The following is a 9,197-nucleotide window of genomic DNA, read 5'->3' on the forward strand; positions in this document are numbered from 1 at the left end:
ATACAGGAACATCTTACATTTAAAAATATTTTTTATATTATTTAAAGTCCCCATGAAATCAAAATTTAAGTTTTTTGGGTGTTAGTATCAATATGTTAGTCTTCAGGTTATCTATAAGGCAGTGTGCTCCAAAACAGTGACAAAATTTGCGTTTAGAAGATATAAGCAATTTTTTTGACGTCACATCGTATTTCCGCTTCTCATCAAACTTTCTGTCCAATCAAATGCTCTCTAGAATCCGAAGCGCCCGCCCCCTACACTATAAAATAGACGCTGAAGCCGCGGCTGAAATCGGTCACTTGTCCACAGAATTAGTATTTTCTGTACAGTGAATGGCACGTAGTGCACTATATAGGGGACAGGGAACGATTCAAACAGTTTAAATATGCTTTCGATTGAGGAAAAAAAGAAGTCTGGTTTTGCGCTGTGTCACGCTAACCACCGCACACACACTCTGCTCCGGTCCAGAGACACGCTAGCACGGAGCGGATCACATGCGCGAGTCGCCGCAGACCACAAAATGTATCGGAGCTATTTGAATTCTACACAGAATGCTATATTTTATAGCAATATGGATGAGATTGTGGCTGGCATACCCTTTACGGAGCTAATTAGTATAGTAGTATAGTATTATAGGCTAATTATAGGCTAATATAGTATAGCTAATTAGTAATTAGTATAGTAGTAACAAATGAATGATCACAAAATATGCTTTTTACTGTGTTATTGTGGATATTTTTATTTTATTTTGTTTTCTATCCCAGAGTTGCAGAAGCTTACAACAAGGTGAGAACAGGGAGAAAATGGAGAGCACAGACAGCGAAGGAAGCGACTTAAGGAGCCGATGAGAGCTGCGGAAACCTAAAAACCTGGACGGGGCAGTGACCTGACTGGGTTTGAGGCAAAGAAAGGTGCAACAGGGGCTGAAAAAACACGAGCCGGCTTCACCTGAGGGCTGTGGTCAAATCTTTCTGGCCTGTCCAGGTAAGGACACACCTCATCTGTCATGCGGGACACTTTAGCCCCGCCCTCTGTCAGCCACAGCACTTTATTGGCAGTTCGTTCATCCAGTGAAATATTGAGCCAGTCTGAGATAACAGGATCTGGTCAGTACTGATTTAACTAGTGTTTGATTCTTGTACATTTATTTTCCTATTTATGCATTTTATTTTTGTTTTTATTCTTGTAAAATATGTGCTGCGTGTGTGACTCACAGTTAAGCAGCTCCTCTCTGGACGTCGGCTCTGGGATGTTCGGCTCGTAAACTGGAAGCTTTTCTGAAGATAGACAAATGTCAGTGTAGATTTAGATTCTGGTGTAATGCTAATGATAATACAGATTATTATCATGCAGACAGAGGTTTAGTCAATCACCAGCAGGAATATTTCCGACTTTGACTTTCCTTCCTGAAAGAAAGAAAGAAAGAAAGAAAAAAAACTTTGTTGGAGGTTTATGTAATGTGTTTTCTATCTTTAGTTGTAAACTAATTTGCTGAAACCTTGTCACATTACTGGAAATAAGCATCAGGAGAGTTTTTATGTGACTCATAATGGCAAGTGGGACAGAAAAAGAACAAGATACTCTGTTCTTTCTTATTGCAGATTAAATTTCACTCTTCAAATATTGTCATTGACTTTCCTTCCTGAAAGAAAGAAAGAAAGAAAGAAAAAAAAAAAAAGAGTTTGATCATTAAATTCTCACACTGATCTGCTGCACTCCATTATGCAGCACTATGATTGTTGTTAGGATGACAAAAAGGTTTAAAGGGGTGGTTGATTGCAATTTCACTTTTTTTTTACGTTAGTTAGTGTGTATAAACACAATCAAGCCTAGAAAAAAGCCAGTGAACCACCCCGTTACTACTCAACTTTTTTTTTTTTTTTCAAATATGGACATAGAATTTAAAATGCGGTATCATTTACGTAATTCATGCAATTCCTAACTTGAATGTGACGAGACGTGAACACTTTGCGTTAAAATCAATGGTTACGGCATTGTTTGTGCCAATAGATGAACCTTATAAAAGGGGACATGGCTTGTCTTGTCAATTTAAAGGGGGCATAACACACACAGTTTCACCCAATCTCATGTTAATCTTGAGTACCTATAGAGTCATACTGTATCCTTCATATCTCCAAAAAGTCTTTAGTTTGATCATATTTATAAAAGAAAGACACAGCTTTACGATTCTCTCCGGAAAAAGCCGAGCTCCTGGAGGCACGCAGTGGGCGGAGCTAATGAGTGACGAGCACTTGGGCGCCGAATGCCAACAAAATACAGACATTTGATGCGGTTTCACTTACAGTCTGCAGTTCTGAATCATGACCGGGATCTTTTATCACTGGGACCGCTCCATCTTTCAGTATCAAACGATGTGCAAATCCAGCATCGAACTGGGCCTTGTTAATAAAACGTTTGTCAACAAACACATTTGTGAAACTCCGTTGCTGCTCCGAAAAAGCAAACTGTATCCACTGTTTACATAACGCTGGGTTCTTTAGGAAGCTGAACAAAGTACTAGTCTGTATGTGTCTCTCTGAAACCTGTCTAGTTAAGCCGTCGAGGACACATCTCTGGCAATGCACTGTCTGTATGAATGTGTATGAGAGTAACCCATATTTCCCAGTATGAAATGATTTATAACACTTGTTCAGACTTCTGATAATGTGGCAACCTGATACCTACAGTACAGTCGAACAAGAGAGCCGACCCCAAAACTGATGCATATGCATTTGGATAATTCCCATCATACTTCAGTTGAATGATCCCCCATGTTTTTTGTACCCCCGTTGCATTAACATTCTTGACACATTTGCTATAATTAAATGGCATGCATTGATTTGATAATGAATAAGCGTGACGTAATGGCCTCGTGCACACCTTTGAAACTATTGCTTATTATATTTATTGCAGACCAAAGTTATTTTAGTATCACTGATATACTATTACACACTGATTTTTTTGTTGAAATTGCTAGTACATTTCACAAATAATTACAAAGAAATTAAAAGTGATAATTGCATTGAATTAAACATGAAATTTTGAAACATGAAACTAGAAAGACTGAAATAGCCGAGTATTTTCTTGTAAAACTTAAAACTTATACTCCGATCTTTTTTATGAAAAATAATTTTAAAAGGTAGTTTTTAATATTTAAATTAGATTTTACTTTTCTATTTTCATATTAATTATAATTAATTTAATTTTAGTAATTGTCATTTTTATTACTTTGAATTGTTTTTTAAATGTCAATGTAGTTTTTATTAAGTTTTATTTGGTTAAGTGTTAGTTTATTTGTAGTTATTTTAGTACTTAAACTAAATGAAAAAGGGAAATGTTGGCAACTAACAGAAATAAAATCAGTTTAATTTCAGTTCATGTTTATTTTATTTTAAGTAATTTTTTATGGCTTTAGTTTTAGTTAATGATAATAACCCTGTTCCAGATAGAATTGAGTTGCTCTGTAATATTTTATATATATGTAATATTTGAAATATGAATCCTTCACTATCTGAACATACTCTAAAACAGTTAGTGTTACTGTACTGAGCTTTATGATTTTTCTATATGATGTCTATAATTTTACAGCTAAATAATGTAACAATAACACACACACACACACACACACACACAAAACTAACACATTTAAAATGTAAAACAGATCCTGTACATTACAAGCTCATTTGACTACAGAATACATTTTCTGAGATTTATTTCTGGGTTAGTTCTTAATAATGATACCAATGCTTTACCTGTCTTCTTGATTTGAGATGCCATAATTCTTGTGCTTGAAGGCATTTTGATGATTGAGTTTGTCTGTATGTAATGTTTCTAGATATGAACCGCGTTGTGTGTAAGACAAGTGGCTCTTTTATAGTCGACATATAGTGCAGAGATGGGCACATGGTCACTAGAAACTGTGAGGAGGGCGTTTCCAATGTCACACTTTGGCCAAAAAAAAAAAAGGCAGCACATCAGAAGCACAAATGCACAGACATACACATCACTGGATCACAAACTGGATCAAATAACACACACACACACACACTCACTCACTCACTCACTCACTCACTCACCCTGACTCTCTCCAGGAAACACCTAAAAATGCTTCAAAGTTTTTACCTGCCAATCTAAATGGGGGCTTGACATTAGGGTTATTATAGTTAACAAAATCCATAAAAAAAGTTTTTGTTATTTGAAACAAAATAAAGTTAAAAATAGAAAATAGAAGAAAAAAAAAACTAAATTTCCACTTAATGTACTAAAATTGCTAAAACTAAGATGGAAATAAAAGTAATAAAAAACTATATAGACACATTTAAAAATATATATGTTAAAAATGACAAAAACACAAGAAAATTACTAAAACTAAAATTAAATTGCAATTAAAACAGAAATTAAAATTAAAGCATAAAAATAATAAAAGCTATAACAATATCTCAATAATACTGAAATAATTTTTTTACCACAAACTTTAAATAAATGATATAATAATTAAATAATTAATTAATAATTAGATGACATAATATACAATTATTTATATGCTAATTAGTCAAGATTTTCAAACCTAACCCTAAAATAGCTTTGTTTTGCAAACATATATATTAATCAAAGCTATAATAGTATCTCAATGATACTAAAATAACACTGTTTCCCACAAACTCTACTTTAAATATATTGTATAAATTATAATGAAATAAATGCTAAAATAGATAATTATTAAATTGATAATAAGTACAGATTTGCAAACCTAACGTTAAATTAAGTTTATTTATTTATTTATGAACAACATTTCCATGTAATTTTATTCATTTATTTTTGTCAGATTTATCTGACTTTCTGGGACAATATTTTGGCTTGGTTAGACTATTTTATCTTGGTAAGGACTGTCCTTTGGCTTTTTATACTAAGCTAATGATATTGTCTATCCTCTAAACCTAACCTTCACCTTAAAATGTTATCTGGTGAGTTTATTAGGCCATTTTCATTGTGGGGATTGTTGACCATATAAAGCTCACTTTTGTACGCATGTGTAGCCTATGTCTCTAATGACAAAGTGACATTGAGAAAAGAAAACAAAGGAGTGTGTGTGTGTGTGTGATGGCACAACTGTGTGGTACATTTCACAATTGACAGATTAAATTCCACAGACTAATTCTACTCAAACACTTTTATAAGATATATGATCCAGAGATTAGCAGGTCAAAAATACATGCATGCATGGCACAGAATGCATGTGATGTCTGCTCTGAAACTTTAACCCACCCGCAGAGCACTTATCCTTCACACAGCGTCCTAAAGTAAACTAGTCAACATCCATGGATGGCGACAGTAAATTATGGATAGTAAAAATGACAAATAATGTCCGTTTAAACCCAGCGATCACAATCATATCAATATTGATCCCGTTTCTATAGTGACCAACACACTGAAGCTCTAATTTTGTTTAATTGTGTCATTGTAAGATTACCGTAATTGTGTATTAATTGCTTTCTCTCTCTTAGCTTTGTTTTCATGATTTTCATCTGCTTGATCTTGACTTGGATACTCTTGGATTGTATTTGATTACACTCTGTTGAATTCCTCTTCCTGTTTTTCTTTCTCTCTGCAAATTTCTGCGATTAATTCATCTGAACTAAAAGCACTACATTCTAGCGTGACATCGGTTCAACGGTTTTCAAAATTACGTCGTTTTTAAAAAAAGGGTAGTGTGACTTGTTTTATGTTCAGTTAAAGTATATAAACTAATGTGTTTTTTGTTCCAAGTTTTATTATTTGTATTTCACTCTAATTGAAAGCCTCAGATTTTGTTTTTGAACATTTTTAAAAATTAAAATATTTAAAATTTTGTCGTGTATATAAAAATAACAACTAATGATAATTTATAATTTATATATATATATATATATATATATATATATATATTGTATTATGTTGTCTATATCAAAATAGTTTTTTATATACAATTAAGGAGCACAGTTAAACTGCCATATATATTAGCATATGCATGTTGTTTGCTACTTTTTATTTGTAACTTCTAGTGCAGCTCCAGTAACTACTTTTTCCAAAAGCTAGTTTGACCGTTAGCTTCTTTTAATGATGAGTGACTTATATCTTGGCAGTCTACAATTTCAAAACAGCCTTCTCAACACTTACTGTAGCCAGTCAACAGTTTTGCACTGATGTGTATTCCATAGGCTATATAACAGCATTATGACTGGCCACTGTGCAGTGTGTGCACCTTTGGTCTAGTGACGTGATAGTGATGCTCTTGCTGACGAGACATCAGGGTTTTCCTCTCTCGTTTAGAGGACTGGAGGGAAACACTTTTTTTACGATGTTCATGACAGCCGAGACTATCAAACCGAGCCGTTCTGCTTCTGTAGCTGTGAATCATCCATCCTTACTATCCTTTTAGATGAACTTATTTTCTTTATTTAATTGTCAGCTCAGGATTTATTTGTGATTAATGACTTTATATATCATGTATCACTCGTTCTGTGAATTGAGTTGAGGTTTCATGATTGCGCCAGACTACCAGTCTTTCTAAAAATATAAATACGCAGAACTTCACAAGTACAGAAGTGAGATGCAGTGCAGTGTGTGTATGTGTGTGTTTGGTATGTATATGGCTGTCATTGAGCTGTCGTTACTGAAACAGAACAGCCATCTGACAGCATATAAATCCTTCATGCATGTGTGTGTGTGTGTGTGTGTGCGCGCAAACGTGTTGAAAAGCCAAAGTGATACAATGTCTCAAAGCCCAAATGACCTTCTCTAACCTACTTAATGTTTGTGTGTGTGTGGTTCAGGTATACCCTACGTTATGGGGACAAAATATCCCCACAAAGATGGCAATATCCAAAATCCTTGTCCTTGTGGGGACAGTTTTTTTGGTCCCCATGAGGAAAACAGCTTATAAATCATACAGAATGAAGTCGTTTGAAAATCTAAAATAGCAGAAAGTTTTGTGTGAGGGGTAGGGTTAGGGTAAGTGGATAGAAAATACAGTTTGTACAGTATAAAAATCATGTCCCTGTAAAACATGGAAACTCAACATATGTGTGTGTGTGTATGTGTGTGTGTACAATAGTGACAGAAAGTGAAACAAGGATTTATCTTTATTCCTGCATTAATTTGACCCAAATATAAAACGATAAAAATGATTTAAAAAAAGTTCACATATATATATCATATATTATATAAAAATACTTTTTAATAGACATTTAAATATGCTGTTTATATTCACTATTTTGTTTACTGAACAAAGTATGGGATCAAAATAGAATAACAATTGATTTGAGGATGAGAATGTATAGGATTAAGTGTGAAATACTGGGCCTTCCTAAAAGGTGGGACAGTCAGTGTATAAATCATGTCATTAAATGCATGTGCCAAGAGAAAATCAAAAACAAGATCACGATGTTCAGAATGAAACGCTGGCTGAATACTGTACACGGCACTGCCTCCAACTGCTCACATTATCCCATAACAAACGTGTTGAGTGAGCAGTAGATACTCCAGGTATTTTATGCATGCAGACATTCACATAGGCTACCGTATATATGATATTCTGTATACTGTAGAAATGATAGTAGTAATATGATAGTATGCTATTCTGAACATATCTGAAAAAAAAAAAAAAACCTAGGGCTGCATGATTATTTAGTTAATGAAACCAAAATATTGATATAGCTTGGTGCAATTTAACTAAATAAATATATGCACTGTGTATGTTAAGAGTGAAGTGCCACAGCTCGCCATCTGCTAAGACAGCTGTGAATAGCATTGTAATTTTACAGTTTTAATGTAAAATACAATTTTTATTATTATTACTTATTATTATCTTGATTTTTTATTTTACAGTGAAATATTGCAATAGTAATATTTTATTGTTTTATATTTTATACTTTTATGTAATAATAGTAATAATAATATCAACAATTATTTTTATGTTTTTTTTATTGTTATTTATTAGAATTATTTTTATTACTAAAAATACAAAAATGACTGTTTATTTTACGGCGAAGTATTACATTAATAATATTTCTTATTTTGTTTTTATTTAGTGATTTTTAATGTTTATTAGGTAATAATATTGAATATTAATAATAATAATAATAAATAAAATTATTAAAATAATAGTATTATTGTTATTATTACTAAATAAAAATATACAAATTACTAAATAATAATAAGTTATTATTATTAGTGTTATTATTATTTTACAGCCATATTGATATATAAGCACAACATTTTGGCCAAACTGTGCAGCCCTCCAAACAAGCACATCAAAACTGTCATTTTAAATCGCTTTCACTATTTTTTTCAGAAAAAGATTTTTACCCCAAACCATGCAGCCCTACCTAGCAGAAACTCTCCTCCCATGGATTTACAATCATGTTTCAGACCATCAAATAACTAATTTCTGACTTGAATTCAGGTGACGTGGCGTGACCTAGTTCAAACACTTTATGTACAAGACAACACATTAATATGAATCATTACACCCATGGACCGTGCTATGGATGCGATGCTTCAATTGCAGTATATGGAGTGTTTGAAGCAATAGATCTTCCCCTCCGCCATGCAGTCTAAATGAGGTCAATCTCTAGCGCATGGCTAGCGTGCTTGTGTTTGGTGTGTAATGCAATGACACCTGCCTTTGAAATCAGGTGCTGAGCGGAGAGCATGTGTGAGAGTGACAGACGAAGAGAGAGAGAGTCAAGGACACGAGCATCACCTGCTCCGCAGCCTCACATGTCAGCAATACAGTCAGACTCTTACACAACTTACACTTCAGCTTGACTAAATCTAAAACACAGAGGCAGCATGAACAATTTAAATTTAAACCTTTTTTTTTGTCCCATCTGGCATTTCAAAATGTATATTTTCTACCAATATATTTTTGGCTGTTTTAAAAAATGACTATAATTTTTTATTATATTTAAAAATATAAATGCATATAAAACGCATAAAAAAAAAAGTTAAAATATATTTTGCCCTCCATATATTTCAATCCAAAAAAATATGTACATATATGAAGAAGAACTTCATTTATTTATTTATTTGTCTATAACATGAGAAAAAAAACTATATATATATATATATATATATATATACATATATATATACATACATACATATACATATATACATACATACATATATACATATATATATATATATATATATAT

Source organism: Sinocyclocheilus rhinocerous, unplaced genomic scaffold (assembly GCF_001515625.1).
Source record: "Sinocyclocheilus rhinocerous isolate Xijiao unplaced genomic scaffold, SAMN03320098_v1.1 scaffold1493, whole genome shotgun sequence".
NCBI classification, from domain to species: domain Eukaryota; kingdom Metazoa; phylum Chordata; class Actinopteri; order Cypriniformes; family Cyprinidae; genus Sinocyclocheilus; species Sinocyclocheilus rhinocerous.